This window comes from Mus caroli (genome assembly GCF_900094665.2).
Source record: "Mus caroli chromosome 2 unlocalized genomic scaffold, CAROLI_EIJ_v1.1 2_unlocalized, whole genome shotgun sequence".
Taxonomy (NCBI): domain Eukaryota; kingdom Metazoa; phylum Chordata; class Mammalia; order Rodentia; family Muridae; genus Mus; species Mus caroli.
In genome coordinates, this window is record NW_018388434.1 from 208,189 (window position 1) to 235,138 (window position 26,950).

A 26,950-nucleotide genomic window follows, 5' to 3' on the forward strand; every position below is an offset into this window, starting at 1 on the left:
TGGCCGAAGATGAAGGCCCAAAACAGGACCTTTCCCAGAAGCTGTGTTGCTTTGGCGGGTCACAGAAGCTGTCAGCTTGGGTGGTGCACACTCTCACCTGTGCAGACCATGTTTGGTGGAGTCCCAGAACCCAGATGGCTACCGCCAATCTAGGGGCAAAAGCCTCCCAGGCCTGGTGGACACCTGTCCTCTGGCCAGGAGGGTGGCCGGATGTCTGGGGCCCGAAAAGGGTACTGCCTCAGTAGCTCTGTGTCTCCCGCCTGTCCCAGAAGCTGTCAGGTTCTGTGGTGCACACTCTCACTGGTGCAGACTAAGTTCAGCGGAGTCCGGAACCAAGATGGCCCCCGCCGATCCTGAGGCAAAGGGCTCCCGGGCTGGGTGGACACCTGTCCTCTGGCCTGGAGGGTGGCCGGATGTCTAGGCCCTGAAAAGGGCGCTGCCTCAAAGGCTCTGTGACTCCTGCCTGTCCTACAAGCTGTCAGGTTCTGTGGTGCACACTCTCACCTGTGCAGACTAAGTTCCTAAGTTCTGTGGAGTCCCTGAACCAAGATGGCTTCCTCCACTCCTGAGGCAAAGGGCTCCCGGGCTGGGCGGACACCTGTCCTCTGGCCGGGAGGGTTGCCTGATGTCTGGAGCCCGAAAAGGGTGCTGCCTCAGAGGCTCTGTGGCTCCCGCCTATCCCAGAAGCTGTCAGCTTCTGTGGTGCACACTCTTACCTGTGCAGACTAAGTTCAGCGGAGTCCCAGAACCAAGATGGCTTCCACTGATCCTGAGGCAAAGGGCTCTCGGCCCGGTTGGGGACCTGTCCTCTGGCCGGGAGGGTGGCCGGATCACCTGAAGTCTTAAGATCCCGTGGCTGGTGTTGTGAGTAGCTGGTGGGTGTCAGCTGACTCTGCGCCCTAGCTACTCCGATGCTGGTCGGACCGAAAGGGGCTTGTGCCCCTACTCAGGCCGGGTTTTCTGCTTCCCTAACTAATGCAGTCTCAGGTCCCCCACGATTGAATTGGAGCAGAAGCTGTGTTCCACTCACCAGAAGTCTTAAGCTCCCGTGGCTGGTGTTGTGGGTAGCTCGCGGGTGTCAGCTGACTCTGTGCCCTTTGACTGACTTTTTATTAAGTAGAAAGTTGTTCGATTTTCATGAGTTTGTAATCTTTGTGCTGTTTCTGTTATTGTTGATATCTAGCTTTAATTGGTGGTGGTCTGATAGGATGCAGGAAGTCATTTCAGTTTTTTTTTCTCTGTTGAGACTTGCTTTGTGCCCAGGTATGTAGTCAATATTGGACAAAGTCCCATGAGGTGGATAGAAAAAGGTATATTCTTTTCTGTTTGGGTAAAGTGTTCTGTAAATATGTGTTAGATCCATTTGGTTTGTAAATGTTTGTTCCATTATTTTTCCATTTAGTTTTTCTGTGGATGAACTATCTATTTTCAAGAGTTGGGTACTGAAGTTTCCTACTATCAGCGTGTGAGGGTCAGTATTTGATTTAAGCGGAGAGTGTTTCTTTTACAAACTTGGGTGCCCCTGTGTTGGGTGTAGATGGAATGTTATCTTGGTGGATTTTTCCTTTGATGAGTATGTAGTACTGTAACCCTTCTGATTACTTTTGGTTTAAAGTCTATTTTGTTTGATGTGAATATGGCTACACCAGCTTGCTATTAAGATCCATTTGTTTTGAATATCTTTTTCTAACCCTTTACTCTGATATAAAGTTTATCCTCGATGTTGAGGATATATATGGAGATATCAGAGATTAAGTCCTATTTTACCATCCAGTCTGTTAGTCTTTGTCTTTTTTATTAGGGAATTGAGACCATTGATGTTGTGAAGTATCAAGAACCAATGATTGTTGATTCCTGTTATGTCATCAATATTGTTATTAGCGGCCATGGTGATTATGTGTATGAGTGTGAGAGAGTGTGAGAGAGAATTTGTGTGTGTGTGTGTGTGTGTACATTTTCCTTCCTTTGATTTTGCTGATGTGAGAATATTTAGTTCTTGTGTTTCATGAGTGTTGTTAACCTCCTTACAATGGAGTTTTCTTTCTTTCACCTTCTTTGGGACTGGATTTGTAGATAGATATTGTTTAAATTTGGCTTTTCATGGAATATCTTATTTTCTCCATCTATGGTGATTGAAAGTTTTGCTGGGTATTGTATTCTGGGACTATGGGCTGTTATCTCTTCCATCTATGATCTCTGAGAGTCTGCAGCACATCTGTCCAGGCCTTTCTACTTTTTAAAGTCTCTGTTGAGAAGTCAGGTGTCAAGTGAATAGGTCTTCCATTTTATGTTATTTGTTCTTTCCCCTTAATATCCTTTCTTTGTTCTGTATGTTTAGTGTTTTTATTAGTATGTAGAGAAGGGTATTTCTTTTCTGCTCCATCATATTTGGTGTTTTATATGTTCCTTCTAATTATATTGGCATCTGTTTTAGGTTAGAAAAATTTTCTTCTATGATTTTGTTGAAAAATAATTTTTGGGCCTTTGAGTGGGGATATGTTTTCTTCCTCTATTCTTATTATTCTTGGATTTGGTCTTTTCATAGTTTCCCAGATTTCCTGGATGTTTTATTTCAGGATATTTTTAGATTAACTTTTTTTTTGACTGATGTATTCATTTCTTTTCCCATGTGTTGAGTGCTTGAGATTCTCTCTTCTATCTCTGATATTTTGTTAGTGAAGCTTACTTCTGTAGTTCTTGCTCAAATTCCTAAATTATTTATTTCCCAAATTCCCAATTCCCTTACTTTATGATTTCCTTATTGATTCCATCTCCTTTTGCCTTGAACAGTTTTATTCATTTCCTCGATTGTTTGTTTGTGCTTTGGGGGGTGGGGGCAGTTCTTTAAGGGATTTATTGTTCTTCTCCAATTGTTAGTTTGCATTTTCTTGGATTTCTTTAGATGATTTATTCATTTTCTCTTTAAGAACCTCTATCATTTTCACCCAGTTGGTTTTAAGGTTTTTTTCTTGTGTTCAGTTATAATGGAATATCCAGGGCCTGCTGTGGTAGAATAGCTGGGCTTTTGTGGAGACACACTGCTCTGGATGTTGGCTTGTGTTTTCACACTAGCACCAGGAGTCTGGGTTTGGGATGATAATAGTTCAACATGCTGCTTTCTAGGTTTGTCTTTTATTGTGGGTGTTTTGTTCTTTCTTTTGTGTTTCCACTCTGGATTTCTGGAGAGTGTGATGGCTATGTGTTTTCTGTTTTACTGGCCTGCTCAGCTGGTGTGTTCACAGGCATGCCTGATGGTGTTAGAGGCTGGGAATCTGGGATGAATTGGGGGAAGGAAGATTGGGGGAGAAGGTCTTTGCAATCTGTTGATGGTAGGGTCAAAAAAGAAAGTGAGGTTGCAGTAAGTTTCCTGGTACAGAGCTAGGGATGCGTGTGTGTGGGGGGGTTGTGTTTTGACTCTCAATCTCAGAAATAGTAGGAGAGCTGTGGATATGCCTTCAGCCTACTTGATATCCTGAGTGGAGTGAGTTTTAGGTTAGCATAAGGTCTATGCTTGGGTTGGGGTCTGGGACAGAGGAGTGAGCTGAGGAGTGGAGATCTATGGGATCCACAGGAGATAGGAGCAGAGGGGCAGGGAGGGCTTCTGTGGATCTTCTGCTGCAGAGCTGAGGATGAAACTAGGGGATTGGATCTGGGGTAACAGAGAGAGAACAGGTTTGAGGTTAGTTTCCCTGGTTTTCTGGCAGGTATGTCCTATGGGTTAGGTGGTGGTGCCTGCTAAATTTGCGTGGGGATATACAGACTGAGTCTGGGGAGGAAGGTTAGGACAGGATTGACTGTTGAATCCACACAGATCTTTTGTTTATATAGAATGATTTTATAGTATGTTTATATAGTATATTTTATAAAACAGGGTTCCTGTGTGTCCAAATGTATGTATTTTTAAGTCTGCATGAGTTTCTTGTGCTTTTTCTTTGACTTTTGTTTGTCCTATTATGGTTTCTTTGTTTTTATTTTATCTCCTAATTATTATTAGATGCCTGTTTGTTTTCTAATAAGAGAGAGAAAGAGTTTGGATTTGTATGGGTATGCAGAGAGCTGATGGGATAAGTTGGGGGAGGGGAAACAGAGTATAATTTATGAAAAATAATCTATTTTCAATTAAAAAATAGGAACAAACAAGGCTATACGTGGTCCCTTGCTTTCTGGGCACTTGGAGCTCAGCCTATTTACTTAGAGGAAAAAGGAAGGATTTTGGGTGGATGAGGATGTGACAAAAGAGAAGGGAGTAAGAAAGCCAATGCTGGCCTCCTGCTGTACTGGCCTTGTGGCATTTGCCATTGGGCTTCCTTGTCACAGGGAAAGGCTTAGGGTGGTCTCCTTCCTGCAGGGGAGGAAATGGTGGCATCTCTGCAGTCTCAGACTCACTGTGAGAAATATGTTCATCCAACTTTTTTATTTTTAGTTGAAAATTTTAAATGGTTTATATATTTAAATGTGATGAGAAAACTAAACTTTAGTGACAGTGGGCAATCACTGAGGATGTCATACTTGAGGGTGAAATGTATACGTTTCGGGAAAAAAGTTAAACTTTTCTTAGTTAAAAATAAAAACAAGCAGAACATGTATACTTTTCAAATAGAACCAGAGAATAAAAAACAAAAAATAATATTGATTACCTTTCCTTTCTCATATCTCCAAGTCATTGTATATGGGTTAGCAGTTTTGCAATATATTCAAAGTAAGGTAGAAGAGATATTATTTTGTAGATGGTGTGATCTATACCACAGAGGATGTGGTATGCTGAATTACTTATTAAATGTCAGAAACTCAGCTCTGTTGGTGTTAGGCTATTTATTTTTATGAAAATTTACTTTAAAAATTATCAGAGACCCCCAGATACAAAGGAAAATTACTAATGCCACAGTATTTTTTTAGTCAGTTCTTGTGGAGTGGGCTCTACATCTAATGAGGAAGTTGTGGTTGAATCCTGTAACATTTTGACACCAGTGGGCATATCCTGTTACGATTATCATTCTTGTCCTAGTTTGCTTGCTTGTTTTTTATTTGGATTCTGGTTGTTGAACTCCTGATGGAATTTCCTCAGTAGTTTACCCTCTGAGTCACTCCTACCCCAGTAGTAGTCATTTTAAAGCGAGAAATTTGCCTTCATTTTGAATAAGTGTTTGGAAAATTCCTTTACCTATTTGGAATGTAATGGGATAAAATCTTTCCCTATCAGTTTCATGATGATTATGGCTAGATAGTTTGGTACAGTATCTGGGAGGAAGCTGTCCTGCTGCTAACGGAACCTTGGTAGCAGTTTACAAAACACTGCTGATGAAATAGGAACTCTCCCAGTTGGTCACTTGGAATTTGATGACAGTGTCTGATTTTCATAATGATGAAAAATGGCATTCAGGTGAAGAAATAACTGAATACAAACCCATTTATATTTACCCTAATTCAGAAAGAGAATTATCTTTTCTGTCTTCCACAATGTGCACCTGCATTTGGTGCCTCTCTTATGCAAGCAGTGCATGTCTGTGTTGATGCACCAGACTACAAAGCAAAAAAATCTTTATATTAAAGGGCAAACACTTTAGTTAGAAGGACAACTTGGTAAAGAATTAAAGAAAGTACCTTTGTTAAAAACAAAAAAGTTCATTTTAACATACAAAAAAATCTCAACATTCAGCCAAATCAAACACCTTTAAGTGGGACATTTGTCTAAATGGTCAACTATCAGTGTTTATGTCTCTTTCAAAGTTGTAGGAATTTAATGAGATTTTGTCAATGTTAAGTTACATTATGTGGTAGGGAAGCAGCTCTTCCTGACTTAAATGCGATTAGGAGGGGAAACCTCAAGGAGTTTTTCTAACTGTATTTTTGGCAAGGGTTGTATTGTGGATATTCTGAGCATTTTTTCCTAATGTCCACTGATCAGTGAATACATACCATGTGTATGTTCTTTTGTGACTGGGTTACCTCATTCAGGATGATATTTTCTAGTTCCGTCCATTTGCTGCAAATTTCATGAATTCATTGTTTTTAATAGCTGAGAAGTAATCCATTTTGTAAATGTGCCACTTTTTCTGTATCCATTCCTCTATTGAGGGACATCTGTGTTCTTTCCAGCTCCTGGCTATTATAAATAAGGCTGCTATGAACATAGTGGAGCATGTGTCCTTGCTATATGTTGGGGCATCTTTTGGATATATGCCCAGAAGTGGTATAACTGGGTCCAGTTTTCTGAGGAACCACCAGACTGATTTCCAGAGTGGTTGTACTAGCTTGCAATCCCACCAGCAATTGAAGAGTGTTCCTCTTTCTCCACATCCTCGCCTACATGTGTTGTCACCTGAGGTTTTGATCTTAGCCATTCTGACTGGTGTAAGATAGAATCTCAGCATCGTGCTGATTTGCATTTCCCTGATGACTAAGGTTGTTGAATATTTCTTTAGGTGTTTCTAGGCCATTTGAGTTTCCTCAGGTGAGAATTCTTTGTTTATCTCTGTACTCCATTTTAAAATAGGGTTATTTGGTTCTCTAGAGTCTTGAGGTCTTTGTGTACATTGAATATTAGCCCTCTATCAGATGTAGGATTAGTAAAGATCTTTTCCCAATGTGTTGGTTGCTGTTTTTTCCTATTGACAGCGTCCTTTGCCTAACAGAGCTTTGCAATTTTACAAGGTCCCATTTGCCAATTCTTGATCTTAGAGCATCAGTCATTGGTGTTTTGTTCAGGAAAATTTCCCCTGTGCCCATGAGTTCTAGGCTCTTTCCCACTTTCTCTTCTATTAGATTCAGTGTATCTGGTCTTATGTGGAGGACTTGAGCTTTCTATAAGGAGATAAGAATAGGTTGATTTGCATTCTTCTACATGCTGACCTACAGTTGAACTACCATCATTTGTTGAAAATGCTGTCTTTTTACCACTGGATGGTTTTAGCTTCTTTGTCAAAGATCAAGTGACCATAGGTGTATGGGTTTCTTTCTGGGTCTTCAATTCTATTCAATTGATCTACTTGCCTGTTTCTGTAACAATACCATGTAGTTTTTAACACTATTGCTGTATAGTACAGCTTGAGGTCAGGGATTGTGATTCACCTAGAAATTTTTTTTATTGTTGAGAATAGTTTTTGCTATTCTAGGTTTTTTGTTATTCCAAATGAATTTGAGAATTGCTCTTTCAAAGTATGTGAGGAATTGGAATTTTCATGGAGATTGAACTGGATCTTTATATTGCTTTTGGTAAGATGTCCATTTTTACTATATTAATCCTGGCAATCCATGAGCATGGGAGATCTTTCTATCTTCTGAGTTCTTCCTTGATTTCTTTCTTCAGGGATCTGAACTTCTTATCATAAAGATCTTTCACTTGTTTGGTTTTCACATCAAGATATTTTATATTATTTGTGATTACTGTTAAGAGTGTTTCCCTAATTTCTTTCTTAGTCTGTTTATCCTATGAATAGAGGAAGGCTACTGATTTGTTTAAGTTAATTTTATATCCATCCACTTTGCTGAAGTTATTTATCAGATTTAGGAGTTCTCAGGTAGAATTTTTGAGGTCACTTAAATATATGATCATATCATCTGGAAATAGTGGTATTTTGACTTCATTCTTTCCAATTTGTATCCCTTTGACCTCCTTTTTTTGTCTAATTGCTCCAGCTAGGACTTTGAGTACTATATTGAATAGATAGGGAGAGAGAGGGCAGCCTTGTCTAGTCCCTGAATTTCATGAGATTGCTTCAAGTTTCTCTCCATTTAGTTTGATGTTGGCTACTGGTTTGCTAGATATTGCTTTTACTATGTTTAGGTATGGGCCTTGAATTCCTGATCTTTCCAAGACTTTTAACATAAAATGATGTTGAATTTTGTCAAATGCTTTCTCAGCATCTAATGAGATGATCATGTGATCTTTTTGGGGGGGTTATATAGTGGATAACAGTGGTGGATTTTCTTATATTGAACTATCCCTGCATCTCTGGAATGAAGCCTACTTATCATGGTGAATGATCATTTTGATGTGTTCTTGGACTCAGTTTGTGGGAATTTTATTGAGTATTTTTTCATTGATATTCATAAAGGAAATTGGTCTGAAGTTCTCTTTCTTTGTTGGGTCTTTGTGTGATTTAGGTTTAAGCATAATTGTGGCTTCATAGGATGAATTGGGAAGTGTTCCTTCTGTTTGTATTTTGTGGAATAGTTTGGAGAATATTGGTATTAGGTCTTCTTTGAAGGTCTGATAGAATTCTACACTAAATCCATCTGGCCCTGGGCTTTTTTTGGTTGAGAGACTTTTAATGACTGCTTCTATTTATTTAGGGGTTATGGGACTGTTTAGATGGTTTATCTGATCCTGATTTAACTTTGGTACCTGTTATCTCTCTAGAAAATTGTATATTCCATCCAGATCCAGTTTCCTTGAGTATAGGCTTCTGTAATAGGATCTGATGAGTTTTGAAATTTCCTCAGTTTCTGTTGTTATGTGTCTCTTTTCTGATTTTATTAATTTGGATACTGTCTCTGTGTCCTATGGTTAGTCGTACTAAGGATTTATCTATCTTGTTGATTTTCTCAAAGAACCAGCTCCTGGTTTGGTTGATTCTTTGTATAGTTATCTGTCTTTCTACTTTCAGCCCTGAGTTTGATTATTTCCTACCATCTACTCTTCTTGGGTGTTTTTGATTCTTTTTGTTCTAAAGCTTTCAGATGTTCTCTTAAACTGCTATAGCATGATTTCTCCAGTTTCTTTTTGGAAGCACTTAGAGCTATGAGTTTTTCTCTTAGCACTGCTTTCACTGTGTCCCATAAATTTGGGTATGTTGTGCCTTTATTTTCACTCAATTCTAAAAAGTCTTTAATTTCTTTCTTTATTTCTTCCCTGACCAAGTTATTATTGAATAGAGAGTTGTTAAGCTTCCATGTATATGTAGGCTTTCTGTTGTTTTTATTGATATTGAAGAGTAGTCTTAGTCTGTGGTGATCTGACAGGACACATGGGTTTATTTCAATCTTATTGTATCTGCTGAGGCCTGTTTTGTGACCAATTGCTTGGTCAATTTTAGAGAACTAAAGGTACCATGAGGTCCTGAGAAGAAGTTATATTCTTTTGTTTTGGGATGAAATGTTCTATAGATATCTGTTAAATACATTTGGTTTATAACTTCTGTTAGTTTCACTGTGTCTCTGATTAGTTTGTGTTTCCATGATCTGTTAATTGATAAGACTGGGGTATTGAAGTCTCCTACTATTATTGTATGAGGTGCAGTATGTGCTTTGAGCATTAGTAAAGTTTCTTTTATGAGTTTGGGTGCCCTTGCATTTAGAGCATAGATGTTCAGAATTGAGAGCTCTTCATGGTAGATTTTTCCTTTGAGGAGTATGAAGTGTCCTTCCTTATCTTTTTTGGTTGAAAGTCGATTTTATTTGATATTAGAATTATTACTCCAATTTGTTTCTTGGGACTGTTTGCTTGGAAATTTTTTTTTGTCCTTTTACGCTGAGGTGGTTTCTGCCTTTGTCACTGAGGTGCGTTTCCTGCATGTAGCAAAATGTTGGGTCCTGTCTATGTATCCAGTCTGTTAGTCTCTGTCTTTTTATTGGGGAGTTGAGTCCATTGATGTTAAGAGATATTAAGAACTAGTAATTGTTACTTCCAGTTATTTTTGTTGTTAGAGGTGAAATTGTGTTTGTGTGGCTCTCTTCTTTTGGGTTTGTTGGGAGATTACTTTCTTGCTTTTTCTAGGCTGTAGTTTTCCTCCTTTTGTCAGAGTTTTCCATCCATTATCCTTTGTATGGCTGGATTTGTGGAAAGATATTGTACAAATATGGCTTTATCATGGAATATCTTGGTTTCTCCAACTATGGTAATTGAGATTTTTGCTGGGTATATTAGCCTGGGTTGGCATTTGTGTTCTCTTAGTGTCTCTATGACATCTGCCCAGGATCTTCTGGCTTTTAGAGTCTCTGTTGAGAAGTTTCATGTAATTCTGATAGGTTTCCTTTTATATGTTATTTGACCTTTTATTCATTCATTCATTCATTCATTCATTTTTAAACTTACTGCTTTTAATATTTTTTTCTTTTTTGTGCATTTGGTGTTTTGATTATTATGTGTCGAGAAGAATTTCTTTTCTGGTTTAGTGTATTTGGGATTCTGTAAGCTTCTTGTACATTTATGAGCAACTATTTAGGTTAGAAAAGTTTTCTTCTATAATTCTGTGAAGACAGTTACTGGCCTGCTGAGTTAGGAATTATCACTCTTTTTATACCTATTATCCTTAGGTTTGGTCTTTTTATTGTGTCCTGGATTTCCTGGAATCTTTGGGTTAGGAGGTTTTTGTATTTTCTTTGACTGTTGTGTCAACGATTTCTATAGTATCTTCTGCACCTGAGATTCTCTCTTCTATCTCTTGTATTCTGTTGGTGATGCTTGTGTTTATGACTCCCGAACTCTTTCCTATCTATAGAGTTGTCTCGCTTTGTGATTTCTTTATTTTTTCTATTTCCAATTTTTAGATCCTGGTTGGTTTTTGTTCAATTTCTTCACCTGTTTGGTTTTGTTTTCTTGTAATTTTTTATGGGATTTATGTTTCCTCTTTAAGGGCTTCTACCTATTTACCTGTGTTCTCCTGTATTTCTTTAAGTGATTTATATATGTCCTTCTGAACATCCTCTATCATCATCATGAGATGTGATTTTTAAATCAGTATCTTGCTTTTCTGGTGTGTTGTGGTATCCAGGGCTTGCTGTGGTTGGAGAACTGGGTTCTGATGATGCCAAGTAGTCTTGGTTTCTATTGCTTTGGTTTTTGGGGTTGCCTATCACCATCTGCTTATCTCTAGTGTTAGCTGTTCTTGCTGTCTCTGACTGGAGCTTGGCTCCTGTGAGCCTGTGAACCTGTGATCTTAGGTGTGTCAGCACTCCTGGGAGGCCAGCTCTCTTTAGGCAGTAATGGGGTGCAGAGAGATGTGATCTCAGGTTTGTCAGCACTCCCGGAAGAATAGCTCTCTCTCTGGTTGGAATTTAGTATGGAGAGCTGTGGCACAGAGTTATCTCTAGGGCACAGATGGAAACCAGAGGTTTCTGTGCCCTGTGCACTCCAGGCAGGTCCCTTCTTGGCCAGCTATCAGAGCAATAGTGGTGGTCTCACCTGTGATCTTGGGTGTGTCAGTACTCGTGAGAGACCAACTCTCTCTGGGTGTGTTGAGTAAGGAGAGCTGTGGCACAGGGTTATCTCCAGGGAGCAGATGGAGGCCTGAAGCCAAAGAAATATATTTTTATAATGGACTTTTACACTATCCCTTTTCCTCTTATATTTTCTTGTTATTTCTACATTTTACTTAAATCTTAAGTACTTAATAGTATGCTTAAAGTTAAAAATCATTGTTTTAATAAATTATTGAAAATTTATGAAAACCATGTTGAGCATATACTGTTTATTTGAAGCTTTCTTTTATCATTAGCATAATATGTCTTGATTCTGCACTTCTTTGCCTTTCATGTTATTGTTGCCTGAATGAAGTAATGTATTTTTCTACTTTTATCTAAAATTAGAATTTGTTTTTCTATTTTACTTTAAGCAGCTGGTGAACCACCTTTGATGCTAAACATCTTGGCTACACTTTGAGTGCCTAAGACTGTGCAGGTTTCATGAGTTTCATGAGTCACTTGAAATTATAGAAATAGTAATTTGTGCGTGTCCCCTTGTATTATAATGTCGTTATAATGTAATTAGGGGTTATAGTGGGTAAAAGAGTGACGCTTATATTCCTCAGAGAAGAGTGTGGGTATGGCTTACGGATGCAGATGCTGAAGCACCATTTACAACGATTCAGCCCTTCATTGCCCACGTGCTGCTGCCTGGTAGTGGTATTTGCATGTCTGCCAGTCTTCTCCTTCCTTTTCTTTATTTTATGCTTCATGTCTGATGATATATTGAGTGTTGAGATACTGTAACATTGGCTTATCTGTGAAACTCACACTGTAGCCCTCACAGATCTTTAGAACTATATTACAAATTAACGAAATTGTTTATTTTAGGAATTAAAATATTTAATTTCTCAAGTTTAGTGGTACAAATTTTATGTTAATCATTACAAAATGGAAAGGACTGTTCCTCTACTTTCCTATACTTTTTTTAGTATAACATACACATTGAAAATATTAATACTAGAAGGGGACTTGACTTAATTAAAAATTAATTAATTAATTAATTAAAAATTTCTTAGGCCATTTGTACCTTACATTGCCTCAGAGAACAACATTTAGTTATGATCAAAAAGCATATGCAACTATATTCCATGTTTATGTCTGTAGTATTGTGTGAATGGCACCCCTGGGTGTGGCTATATTGTCCTTCCCAGAAAATCTTTAGAAACTCTCTTTTTCTTTGCTTCCCACGAATTCATCACTATTTTTATTTTATAAATACCTGCAATGCCTACCTTTTAAATAATAAGTGTAGGCCATTTTGTGTGTTTGCTTGTATGAGTAATGTGATGATTATGCCTTCAAAGCAGTCTCTGCCTTTGTTTTGAATAACCCTTGTTCATCATTGTATTAGAATCATCTTCTTGAGTCTCATCTCTTGAACTTACTTTCCTACAAAGAATTCCCAGTTTCCGATTTTTGGAGCAACATCAAAGCTCTTTAGCGTGCCAGCTGAGCCATCACCATCCCCTAGCTTATATTTCTGGCTTCATATCTTACATTTCTTTCAGTGTATATAGAGTCACCACAAACCCTCCACTGATTCCATTTTTGGGACCAATTATGATATTTCATGCTCTTGCATATGGCATTTCTGTTTGTGTTTCTGTGCCTTAAAGACTTTGATGAAGGTTCATTTACACTGAGTAGCGGTTTCTCATTCACCAGGTATGTCTGGCTTAAATACCTTTCCTCTGTGCTCTTATGGAACATTAAGCATTATGCTCAGAGAGACTGTACATTTTTGGTTTATTTATACATTTTTCTCCATGGAACGTACTCTTCTTCAGGGTAGGACTGCTGTCATGTATACTCAGTTAACAGTAAATAACTGAATAAATAAATAATTAAATAGCTGAACACTTAGCTATTTTTTTTTGCTATGCAGATAGTATTTTTAATAGATGAAAATAATATGATAGTATGTGTATTTTAGAAGATGAACAGTATATGATAATATATTTCCAAGAGACAGAAAATACAGCAAAGACATATGGATTGGAATTACATTGTGGGTGTTGGATACAGGAGATAAATGAGCTAAAGGAAGGTTGTTTTGGCCTGCTTAGAAGTGCTTGTGAGAGTGGATGGAGAGTTAAAGCTGAAGAATGCAGGAGTCAAGGCTGAAAGGGGATCTGAGATTAGAGGAAGAGTCTGCTGGAGTCTGATATGGATGGCAAGAGAGCTATAGCAGATTATTAAACAGGGGTGTAATATGATAAAATACTCTTTATGAAATATTATTTATTTAACCCTGCTTTATCATGGTGTGCTCATCAGATACTTTTGTATATTTACATGTATGATATGATATTTGGATGTATAGTCATTGTGAAATGACTAAGGGATATTTTTTTATAACCCTGTATGCATGCTAAAAAGATCTGAGCCAATGAAACCTACCTGAAGCCCTTCATGATAAGAAGTGAGAAGATGAGTATTCAGATGATGGTAATAAAACAGATATACATGAAGATGAATAATTTTTACTTTAATATTTTAAGGGACAAATAACAGGCTGGCAAAACTTAATGTTTTCAACTATTCTCAGTTCAATAAGAAGCCAGAAGTATTGACTTGTGTCTTTAAAAAGTACCTCCTTTCTTAAAAAAAAAAAGCTAAGTTCTTAAAGAATATCAAATTAGTTTCCCTTTATTCATATTGTTTGAGATGAATGCCCTTTATTTCCAATCCTCATTATCACTTACCATCCACCTTATTCCATTTATAACTCTCTTAGAAAACATCAAGACTCACAGTCTTCCTGTCCCTGCAGTTGGCTGCCAACATTCGTGCTCATGACTCATATAATTCCTCATTGTCACACTTTACATCAGCCATGTACTGGTAAAGACTTAATCATCGTGTGGCATGAATCCACCAAGCATCAGATGTCCACAGACTTCTGAAACCAGAATACATGGTTTATATTCATTTTAGAGATGAGGAGCTGAGCCTGGGATACTAAGAGATTTTGCTTGTATAACAGTTGGTTAGTTTTAAGTCTTCTGAGTTTTATTCCAGTAGGTTTTCATTAATTTCATAGTAATTTATCTCTGATCAAAATTTTCTTAGCTAAATACTTACTATCTGTGTTCTTTGCATTCTTATACTGACTTTAATTCTTATACTGACTATAATTGCCTTTCCCCTGAGAGATGCTTGCACTAGAAACAAGTTCGGTCCATTGAATGCTTGCAACTGCTTGAGTTCTTGTTTGGTCTGTAGGATGTCCATGTTCATTCATATACCTCCTCTATTAATATGGTAACCTTTTCATTTTAAATCTTGGAGTTCTTCTCCTCACCCATCCTTTCTTTAGTCTTTCTTCCCCACTTGTTTTGATTCTGTTGTTTTTCTTCAAGACTAGAGACCCAATACACAAACAGAAATCATAGAATTATGCTGACATAAGCCTCCAGATACTTGGGCTACTGATTCTCCATAATGCCATTCCTGTCCCTATTTCTCCTTTGAGTTGATGTTCTTAGTTTTCTATGTTTTATTGAAGTATGGCGCGCGCGCGTGCACACACACACACACACACACACACACAGTATATATCAGAATTTCATTTCTTTTTGAAGCTAAATAACAACCCCAATTGCATGAATATGTAAAATTTTGAAATTCATATGTCTGAAATAAACATTTGGTTTCTTTTGGTTATTATAATCAATCAGTCAATCAGTCAATCAGTCAATCAATCAATCAAGCTCTTTGATTACCAAACTGATACTCTTCTCTCTAATGTAGGGATGAGGCTTTGATAAAGGAAAAATAAGGGATTTGTCGTTTAGGTAGATAGATGAATTGGAAAATTTACATGTTCTACTCATTCTATTAATTATATAATACAGAAATAATATCTATCTCATAGGTGTTACTGGAATTAAATGTGCTTTCCTCATAGGTGGATACTAAATAAAACTCAATGTCGTGATGTATGTCCCTTTTCTCGTATCATTGAAATGAATGGCTGATTCTTTTACAAACCTAAGCTTAATGCTTGGGACCACAAAAATTAAGGTACCAACTGAGGCAGATTGTGGTAGAATTATTCAGGGAAATGGGAATTTTTTTCAGGAAAAAGGCCTGATCACCTTTTAGAGATTCTAATTTGGAATACAAGAAGAAACCACCAGAATTAGCCAGAAGAATTGTCAATTCAATGCCACACCACATTACATGGAAAGACACTGTGAGGAAAAAATAGAAAAAGTCAGTTAGAGGGTCACATGATAGGTACAGAAAGCACAATGTTGCCCATGGAGCCATGAAAAGTTATAGGCAGACTAATTACAACCATTGACTTATAATTGAATAGATTATAACCCAGATGACAGTTGGTATTTGTTCTTGAGCACTTTGATTTAACTATACTTTATCAACTAACAAAAAACAATATTCCTCTTCTATCATCATTCAAATTTACTTGAATTAATATTAAATACATTGAATTAAACTTAAATCAATATCAAAGTTTTTCAATGATGAAGATATAAAAGATTAAACCAGAATATTTGCAATAAGAAAGGATTACCGAGTGAATGTTGAATGTTGATTTTTCCCTAAGCATATTACTAAGGAACAGCTCACATATTTACAAACAGAGGCATTGTAATTCATTAGGTGACTTGAGGTCAAAGACATTGGAATTAAATCTGGAAAGGATGTCAGGCTGTTACTTATTGCTATATTTTTAAGTTAATAATATTTCAGACTCCAACTGAGCAAGGCTTTATTGTTTCTTGTACAGATACTTTGGTAAGTGTCTGCTTATGCTGGAGGGAATAAAGTTTACAGCTGAAGAAGCATACAGTCCCTGAATTTGGAGAGGTCATAGTTGGTGATGAAAATGGATGAGCAAGCACTATAGCTGAGCCCTTGGTCCCCAAAAGAAAGGCAGAGAAAGACAAGCCAGTGGAAAGAGAATAAGGTCACAACTCCATGGCCTGTGGCTCAAGTAGAAATGATTAAAAACATAATAAATAAAAGCAAAAACCAAATAGAAAACTTAGATAAACTTTTGAATAATATAATATTCAAAAGGTCTATGTTTTCACTGTATAAGATATCTTTTTGAACATATTATGTTTAAACTCAAATCTTTTGGCCTGAGATTTAAGAGAGTGAAGTTTTAAAAAACACATGGCTAGAAGGAAGAAATAAACAACTCCCTCAAAACCTACTGAGAACATCAACACTTGAAAAAATTCCAAATGTGTACAAAATAAAAGTGTGTGTGTGTTCCTAGGAATGGTGTCCATGTGTGTCCATGTGTGTGGAGGCCAGGTCCCACGTAGATGCCAGTCATCAGTCTTCTTCTCAAATTTATTGTTAAGTTAAAATACTTTTTGATTATAGGGACAATCAAAGAAAAAGCACTCAATTATATACAATGTAACATGCAACAAACACAGACTATTGGCCATGCAAACAAGAATTTAAAACCTTCAAAGACACTTCCATTAAGTACAAACCTTTAAACTATGGCCAATTTGTAAGTGCCTCACATCTCAGAAAAGTATAAGTTTCTTTTCTCTGTTTTGATTTATAGATATTTGTTCAAACATACTAATAACACTGTTGTTTTCTGAAACTTTAAAGGCTCTGTCTTCATATGAAGATCCCTTTCACAACATCCTATGTAAACTAACTTTACTTAAATCATCATTTGCTTTTCCACTACAATTATGAATATATTTAGTCATAATTAAATATTATGGGGAAAGATAACAGAAAAACTTACCTGTAAGCCCATGTCTATACACCCATGATATATAGATTTAATAATGCCTACTGATCCACAGTATAGTGTTTAATTCCTAGTGGTACATAGGCTCTAACCCAGGCCCTCACCCAAGATATGCAAGTGCTCCATCACTGATGTTCATTCTCAGCCCTTAAGATCTAGTATTTTTGATTTGCATACAATAAAATCTTCTTTTTTAATTAAAAAAGAAGATTGAACTTTTATAAGAGTTCTTATATAGGACTGAATATGCTAGAACAGTGTACAAGTTTTATATTTATGGAAGCTACTGGCTTCTCAAATGCTTTAATTTCAGTTTACAAAAACATTACCATTCAAAACTGAGTACAAGACTAGAAAAAGGTTTTGTTTTTTTTTTTGTTTTTTTTTTTTTTAACTGTGTCTGGCTGTGTATCCCAATATGGCCTTGATCTTGTGGCCTTGCCTCAGCCTCTCATGTGGTGAGGTCACAAGTGTGCACCACCATCTCTGGCTCTGAAAATAAAATCTTTCAAATGAATGCTGCCTTTACTAGCTGTTGGTAAGCCAGGAGAAATTAAATGATATAAAATTATCCTAGTGGGGATCATTTTATTAAAATTTATCTATTTAATTTAATTTAATTTAATTTTAATTATTGACTTCACATTCTGTTTACTGCCCCCCTTCCCTACAACAATCCTTTCTCCAAACTCCTCCCCCTTCTCTCAGTGGTAGGTGCTCCCTGGATATCCCTCCTACCCTGCCACTTCAAGTATCTGCATCTTCTCCCAGTGAGACCAGACAAGACAGCCCAGCTAGAAGAATATATCCCACATACAGGCAACAGCTTTTGGGATAGCCCCAGTTCCAGTTCTTTAGCACCCACATGAAGATCAAGCTGCACATCGGCTACATATGTGTGGGAGGTCTAGGTCAACCTGTGTATGTTCTTTGGTTGGTGGTTCATTCTCTTAGAGCCCCAAAGGTCCACGTTAGTTGACTGTGTTTGTCTTCATATGAAGTTCCTATCCCCTTAGAGGCTGGACTCCTTCCTCCTATTCTTCCATAAGACTCCCCAAGCACCATCCACTCTTTGTCTTTGATTGTCTGCATCTATCTGAGTCAGCTGCTGGGTGGAGCCTCTCATAGGACAGCCAGGCTAGGCTCCGGTGTGCAAGCATAACAAAGTATCATTAATCGTGTCAGTAATTGTTGTTTGGCCATGGGATGGGTCTCAAGTTGGGCTGGTTATTGGTTGGCCATTCCCTCAGTCCCTGTTCCATCCCCAGTGCCTGCATTTCTTGTAGACAGAATAAGTTTGTGGTTGAATGTGGGTTGTTGTCTTTTTCAATCCACTGGGATTCCTGCCTGGCTACAAGAGGAGGTGGCTTCTTCAGGTTCCACATCCCCAATGCTGTGAGTAACATCCAAGGTTACCACCATTTACTCTTGGATGCCTCCCTAATCCCAGGTCTCTGTCTCATCCTGGAGATGCCCCCTACCTCCTCACCCCCATCAGTTGCAGATTTCCATTCATTCTCATAGCCTTCTAGCCATCTCTCCTGTCCCTCCCCACACCTGATCTTGAACCCTCTCCCTTCTTACTCCCCTCTCCCTTCCAGTTCCCTCCTTCCATCTGCCTCTTATGACTATTTTATTCCCCCTTCTAGGTGAGATTTAAGCATCTTCACTTGGGCCTTCCTTCTTGTTTAACTTCTTTGGGCCTGTGGAGTTTAGCATGAGTATGTTGTATTTTATGGCTAATATCCACTTATAAGTGAGTACATACCATGCATGTCCTTTTGGGACTAGGTTACCTCATTCAAGATAATATTCTCAATAATATTCTCTCCATTTGCCTGCAAAATTCATGATATCTTTGCTTTTTTAATAGCTGAATAGTATTCCATTGTGTAGATATACCACAATTTCTTTATTCATTCTTTAGTTGAGGGGCATCTAGGTTGTTTCCAGTTTCTGGCTATTACAAATAAAACTGCTATGAACATAGTTGAGCAAGTGCCTTTGTGTGATGGTGGAATTTCTTTTGGGTATATGCCCAGGAGTGGTACAGCCGGGTCTTGAGGTAGAACTATTCCCAGTTTTCTAAGATACTGCCAAATTGATTTCCAAAGTGGTTGTCCAAGTTTGCACTCCCATCAGCAGTGAAAGAGTGTTCCCATTCTTCACATCCTCACCGGCATGTGCTATCTCTTGTTTTTGATCTTAGCCATTCTGATGGGTGTAAGATGGAAACTCATCATTGTTTTGATTTGCATTTTCCTGGTGCCTAAGGACTTTGAACATTTTTTAAAGTGATTCCCCTGTTGAGAAGTCTGTTTAGCTCTGTAGCCCATTTTAGATGTGGTTATTTGGGTTGTTGGTGTCTAACAAGTGGGGTTCTTTGTAAATTTTGGATATTTGTCCTCTGTCAGATGGACTGTTGGTGAAGATCCTTTCCCAGTCTCTAGGCTGCCTGTTTGTCCTATTGACAGTGTCATTTGCCTTAAAGAAGCTTTTCAGTTTCATGAAGTCCCATTGATCACTTTTAATGGGAAAACCATGGTAATAAAACAGCAGCTAAAGCAAATGGTTTAAGAAATTGTTCACAGAGAAATGTATGAAGTAAAAAAAAAAAGGCATACTGAGTTTTAAAATTTAGTAATGAAAAGCTTTAAAAAGATGATGAATATATTTTAAATTGTTTGTGGTCATCATTAAAAAACACACGGCATACTGCCAGAAAACATAAAAATGTTCTTCCATTCATGGGCATAAAATTTCTTGAAAATTAACAAAGTTGAAATGAAACAGCTAGCTCAAGTCATTCATAACTCACTTCTAATTTAGGAAAACCCATAGCTATAAAGGAGCTAATGAATAAGGGAGATAAAATGTTTTCAAGGCACTTTTAAATAGAAGCATTCTGTGTAAAAGTAGGAAAAGACACCTCAATGCTTAACTATCAAATACATACATGAGTTAAGGGAGCTTCATGAAATGTTTAAAAACCGTGAGTATTTGTCAGTTGTCTAAAATAGCAAGAAGGGTGTCAAGGCTTAAAATTTTATGGTGGATAATCATAAATCACAAATGATCTTGTAGCTAACTACTGATCAAGTAAGACTACAAAATGTGTTCAGGAGTATTTTCTATTTTATGTATCAAATCATGAAGACATATAAAAATACTCATACTTTGATGTCTTCCTTTCTTACTTGTATCCTCTTTACCTCCTCCACTTGTTTTATTGCTCCCGATAAGGTTTCAAGTACTATGTTAAACAGGAAGGGTAGAGTGGACATTTGTATTTTGTTCCTGGTTTTAGTGGAAATGCTATTTATTTCTATTTAGGATTTTGGCTGTGAGCTCTCTCTCTATTGCCTCTGTAATATTAATATATGACCTCTGTGTTGCTAGACTCTCAGGAATGTTATTATAAAGGAATATTAGATTTTTGTGAAGAGCCTTTTTTGATATTCAATATAATGATAATGTGATCTATGTCCATCAGTGTATGTGGTGGATTCCATTCACTTATGTATTCACTTTGAATAATTTCTGCATCTCTTGGATAATGCTTACAATCACAGTAGATAATCTTTTTGATATGTTCTTTAATTCAATTTGTAAGCATCTTATTAGGAGTTTTTCCTATATGTGTTCATCTGAGATATTGCTTATACTTTCCTTTTTGTAGGCTCTTTAGTTTTAATATTAGAATGATAATGAATTTGTAAAAAAACTTTAGAAGTCTTCCTTCCTTTTCTCTTTTATGGAATATTTTTAGGAGTATTGGTGTTAATTCTTCTTGAAGTTCTGGTAAAATTCTTTGTTGAGTGATTCTAGTCATAGATGTTTTTTTCTTTTTGTTTTGTTTTGGCTTTGTTGTTGTGAGATTTTTAAGTTACTATTTCTAGCTAACTGGATGTTATAAGTCTATTTAAACTATTTACTTCACTTTGATTTAGCTTAAGTTGGTCATATGTGTCCAGAAATCCATCCATTTCATTTAGACTTTTCAGTTCAGTGGAATATAGATTTAAAAATTTTGTTCTTATGATTTGCTGAATTTCTGCATGTCAGTACTAAAGTTTTCAATTACATCTCTAATTCTATTAATTTGTTTTCATAAATTAATTTAGTTAATTAATAGCACTTGTCAATCTTATTAATCTTTTCCATGAACTAACTCTTTGCTTCTTTGTATTGTCTTTTTTTTTTTTCATTAATTTTATCGCTCTTTTTGACTAACCATTCTGCCTAATATCTTTTGGATATTATCTGTTTTTTTCCACCCATAGTCTTCAGTGCATTATTACTCTATTTATTTGAATCCTGTAGGTTGTTTGTTTGTTTGTTTGTTTACTAATATAAACATTCTTCTTAGGAATTTGCCCATTAATTTGCAAAGATTTGGGTATGTTGTATTTTATTTTAATTCAATTCTTGGAATTTTAATATTTCCTTCTTGATTTCTTTCTCAATCTGGTGTTGCCAAGGGTATTGCCTACTTTCTGTGTCTTTCTTGCTGTTGATATACACTATTACAGTATAGTTGTTAGATGATGTTTAGAGTGTTATTTCAGTTTTCTTATATTGGTTGAGTTTCTTATGTACCAATATATGTTTAATTTTATAGAAAGTTTCATTAGATGCTGAGAAAAATGTGCCCAGAGATTGGGCACATTATTTTGTAGATATATATTAAAACCATTTAATTTAAATCATTTAACTGTAGATTTGATGTGGTTTTTTTTTTTTTTTATGGATGGCCTGTTTATTGGCAAGAATGGGGCATTAAAAAATTACCTGTCATCACTATATTGATTTCAACATGTAGTTTTAGACCTAATTGTTTTTTAAGTTAAATTGGATATTCATATTTTCGGTGCATATACATTGAAGATGTAATATCCCATTACAATTTTCCTTTAATGAGTATTCAATATCCTTCCTGCCTCTTCTGGCTAGTTTAGGAGGAATCCTGTTTGATCATATATTAACACATTATATCCTACAAATGCTATGTATTAACATGTCATATCCTGTAAAGCATATAACATGTTATATTCTATAGACCATATAACAAACATCCTTGTTTTTTAGTTCCATTTTCTTTCAACACCTTTTGCTGTCATTTTACTGTAAGATGTTGTGTAGCCTTGATTGTAGGGTATGGTTTTTTGGAGACAACAAAAAGATTGCCTGTGTTTTCAAAACCAGTTTGTTAATTTGTGTTTCTTATTGATAGTTGAGAACATGTAAAGGGTTATTATTGAATGACATATGTTAGTATATAATTATTTTATTGCCTTTGTGTTATTTTGTTTGACATCTTTTGATTAAGTGTTCTGTAATTATTTATTTATTCTCTGTGTTGTTTTTGGATCTCTTTTAGAACCTTTTGGACCTTTTATCGAATGTTCTCTTCCAACCTAAGTATGTCTTCCAGGATCCATGCAAGAGGTGCTTTAGTGGCTGTAAATCCCTAAAGCTGTTTCTGTCATGGAATTTTTCCCTTTTGAGTATGTCAGATAGTTGTTGGTAGTAAAATAGTCTGGATCAGCACATGTGGTCATTCATAATTAATAGAACAACAGTCCAAACTTCTCGTTTTCACAGCCTTCACTGAGAAGCCATCTGTTAGTCTGATGGGCCTGGATTTATATGTGAGATTTTCTTTCTGCTTTTGCTGCTCTCCACATACTTTCTTTGTTCTGCATGTTTAGTGTTTTTACTAAAAACATGGAGTTTATCTTTTTTGGATATTCCTACTTTGTGCTCTGTATGCCTTTTGGTCCTTGATAGATACCTCTTTCCTTAGATTAGGGAGCTTTCTTCTAGGATTTTGTTGAAAATATTTTCTTTGCTTTTGACATCTGTCTTTTTCTGTTCCTGCCATTTATAACTTTGTTGTTTTTATAGTGTTCCTGTGTTGTTGTTGTTGTCCTCCCCTTCCCCCTTCTTCTCCCCCCTACCCCTCTCTCACTTCCTTCTCCTTCCCCTCCTCCTCCTCGTCCCTCCTCCTACTCTTCTTTTTGGATTTGGAATTTTCTTTAATTGTAATGATCCCACCCCATATGTTTTTTTCAAGACCTGTTTCTCTTCCACTTTGTCACTTTGTTCAGTCTTATTGGTGGGGATTTGAGTCTCCAAAATTTCATTGTAAGGCTTATTTAATCTTGTCCTTTTTTTTTTTTTTTGGCAGAGTCTGTCTTTTTAAAAAATATTATCTCCATAGCTTGAATTATTTTCATTAATTTTCAGTAGTTTGTGTTCATGTTGGCATTTTTTCATATCCTCCTTGAGTTCTTTGATCATGTTTATCATTGATATTTAAAAATCATTATCTTGTACTCCATTTAAGTTGCCTTTCTTAAAGAATATTACTATCGTCATACTAATTTTGGCAGAAATCTATTGCCTTGGTTATTTTGTGATCTATATTTTGTAGATGGAGCCTATTCTGTAGTTAGTAGATAGTAGTGTTATTTGGTATTAGAATCTTGTCTCTTCTTTCTTGAGTTAGTGTTTGGCTCTCTCTGCCCTATTACCTGATCCTGTTAGTTGGTAAACCAGCTGAATGAGGCAGTCGTGGTAAACTTAAAGTGTTGATGCTTGAATTGGGTATCAGGAATAGTTTACATTAGCATGGTCTAGGTGAACCACCTTGTCCCAGAAACAGAACTTCTGTAGAGTTTCCAGATTCTCACAACCAATCTTCAGAGTCCTGGGGAGTTGCTAAGAACTTCTTAGACAAAGTGAGTAGATAGCATAATGTCAGGAGTCTGGTGTTCCAGCCTGGCAATGGGGCTCCTGAATAGAAAGGACACAATGTCACCGAGTAGCTAAACAGTTATGGCTGGATATATCTGGGATCCCTATATGGAGTGGTGGAGAGGAAGGGCCAGACAGCAGACAAGGAACATATGTAGGAGCAGATAGTTTCCTGTGTGCGAAAAAAATAAAGAATGACAGCTGATGCTTAAAATTTCATTCACATTTACATTTCTCTTAGCTTTTCTCAGATCAGCGTGTGAGCATGCCCATTTCATCTGCTCTGTTCCCAAGTCCACTTTGATCATCTTGCTTATGAAATCTCCCTTTGTGCTTTAGCATGTAGCATTTGAATACTGAAAGATCTAAGATTAGCCCCAGAGAATAAAATTTCCTTAAACAGAAACTTGAAAATAGATGATAATGAAATAATATCATATGATTATTAATTTGATTTTTATGTGAATATAACAACTATGCATACATACATAACATTTAAGATCGTGCTTTAATTTCTATAGATATTCAACAGACATGTGTGAACTTTTCACTCCACATTGAGAGAATAAACAATGCATTCACACGTTGAATCTAGCAATTTCATCCCTTAAAAAAGGGGATGTTTTGACTTTAATTCCAAAATTTCTGACTATATTCTTCTGGATATTACATTAATATCATTATTATGAAAAATAAGCTCTCTCCAGCAGCCGAGCAAGATGCCCAAAGGGAAGAAGGCCAAGGGGAAGAAGGTGGCCCCGGCCCCCGCCGTCGTCAAGAAGCAGGAGGCCAAGAAGGTGGTCAACCCTCTGTTCGAGAAGAGGCCCAAGAACTTCGGCATTGGACAGGACATCCAGCCCAAANGAGATTTAACGCGCTTCGTCAAATGGCCCCGCTACATCAGGCTGCAGCGGCAAAGAGCCATCCTCTACAAGCGGCTCAAAGTCCCTCCTGCCATTAACCAGTTCACCCAGGCGCTGGACAGGCAGACAGCTACTCAGCTGCTTAAGCTTGCCCACAAGTACAGGCCAGAGACAAAGCAAGAGAAGAAGCAAAGGCTACTGGCCCGTGCCGAGAAGAAAGCTGCTGGCAAAGGCGACGTCCCAACTAAGAGACCACCTGTCCTCCGAGCAGGAGTCAATACAGTCACCACCTTGGTGGAGAACAAGAAGGCTCAGCTGGTGGTGATTGCCCATGACGTAGACCCCATTGAGCTGGTGGTTTTCCTACCTGCCCTGTGTCGAAAGATGGGGGTGCCCTACTGCATCATCAAGGGAAAGGCCAGGCTGGGGCACCTGGTCCACAGGAAGACATGCACCACTGTTGCCTTCACACAGGTTAACTCGGAAGACAAGGGTGCTCTGGCTAAGCTGGTGGAAGCTATTAGGACCAATTATAATGACAGATATGATGAGATCCGTCGCCACTGGGGAGGCAACGTCCTGGGTCCTAAGTCTGTGGCTCACATTGCCAAGCTGGAAAAAGCAAAGGCTAAAGAACTCACCACTAAATTGGGTTAAATGTACACTAAATTTTCTGTACCTAAATATAATTACAAAACTATAAAAAAAAAAGAAAAGAAAAATAAGTATCATTCAACACTTACACACTCAATTAAAATATTTTAAAGAATCAAGAAATATGGTTTGTGTCCTCAGAAAATTTATAGTCTGAGTAGACACTCCTTCCATTTTTTTCTCAGCAAACATTCATTGACCCTTTGAAATATAAATTGAATAGCCTTTCTTAGGAGAAAGTTATGGCCTAAGCAAGATATAAAACATGCACATGACTATTATGATACAAATTATTGAGTGATACATTTACAGAGGTGTCATAGAATAGATTCTGACAAGTAAGTTTTAAGAGGAGGATTAGGAATTTGGATTCAAGACAGGTGGGGAATTTCATTTAGGAGACAAGACTTAAATTAACCTTTAAAGAGAAAAGAAGGGGGCTGGAGAGTTGGCTGAGCAGTTAAGAAGGCTTACTGTTCTTGAAGAAGATCTGAAATTTGGATCCCCACATCCACATCAGAAATGCTTATAACTCAAGTTCCAGGGGATGTATGACATCCTCTGACTTCTGTGGATACATGTACTCACATGCACACCCCCTACATACATAATTAAAAATAAAATAACTCACTAAAAAGGAAAGCAAGGAAGGAAAGAAGGGCTGGCAAGATGGTTCAGTGGGTAAGACTGAGTGCTGCCAAGCCTGACAACCTGAGTTCCAATCTCAGAATCTACATGTTGGAAGTAAAGAATTAACTTCTAAAAGCTTTCTGACCGCCCCCCCCCCACACACACACCACACACGCACACACACACACAGACACACACACCCCACATTCCTGTGAACATATGATTTTTGATAAAGAAGCTAAGGCACTAGGAAAAGGTCACCATCTTCAACAAATGGTGCTGGTCTAACTGGATGTCTGCATGTAGAAGAATGCAAATAGGTCTGCACTTATCTCCCTGCATTTTTCAAATTTAAGATTTTTAGGAAATTTTCCTTCATTTTAATTTTGGTTGCTTCCAATGATGAATTTGTTTCCTCTTTTTTTCTGTCAAAATATTATTCTATTTTATCTGTATGTCTATATTAATACATGTCATATGCACATATCACTATATTTTTTCTGTTTCTACAACCATGGATACGTTAGTTATTTCTGTATATTGGTTACTGTCAATATACTGTAGTGAACATGGGCATCCAGGGGATCTTGGAGTGTTTGTGAAAGAAAGAAAAGCCTTCTAGGGCTCTTAAGGGACAGCTGATTGTTTTCTGGTGGCAGTCCCCTTTTTGTTTACCTACCCCTATTTTCATTATCCAGTAATTTTTGATAACTTTTTTGAAAGGCATCATATCATACCTAAGACATGATATTATAGTCACTTAGGACTAATAAATAAAAACTTTGGCACCTTAATAAAATATTTGTATTTGGATGTTGATCATGAAAGATTGCCACTAGGTTTCAGGTCACATAAGGTCCAATAAATCTTAGTGTATAATTCATGGTTGTTCTGTTATTCATTCACAAGATGTCTTCCCCAAATGTACTTAACTTTTCTAAGGTCAGACACTATAATGTTAATGCAGGAACACCATAAAATTCTCAAATATATAAAATTTAGAAAGTGTATCAGGTGTAAAAAATGCCTAGTATACTTTTGTTCCCATGCATATTTTATTTTTTTATTAATCTATTTTCATTATCCATATTTCTTTTTTTTTTTT

General features: G+C 37.0%; 1 protein-coding gene and 1 pseudogene across 2 annotated transcripts in view; both read left to right on the forward strand.

Annotated features, from left to right (window-relative positions):
* Positions 1-26,950, forward strand: part of LOC110287578 (sodium-driven chloride bicarbonate exchanger-like) — a gene marked incomplete at its 3' end in the record, with an annotated part of 308,235 nt that overhangs the window by 196,423 nt on the left and 84,862 nt on the right. The gene's annotated exons all lie outside the window — the stretch shown is intronic.
* LOC110287577 lies at positions 24,393-25,262 on the forward strand (annotated as a pseudogene). Its single transcript, XR_002377231.1, has one exon. The product of XR_002377231.1 is annotated as a 60S ribosomal protein L7a pseudogene (transcript).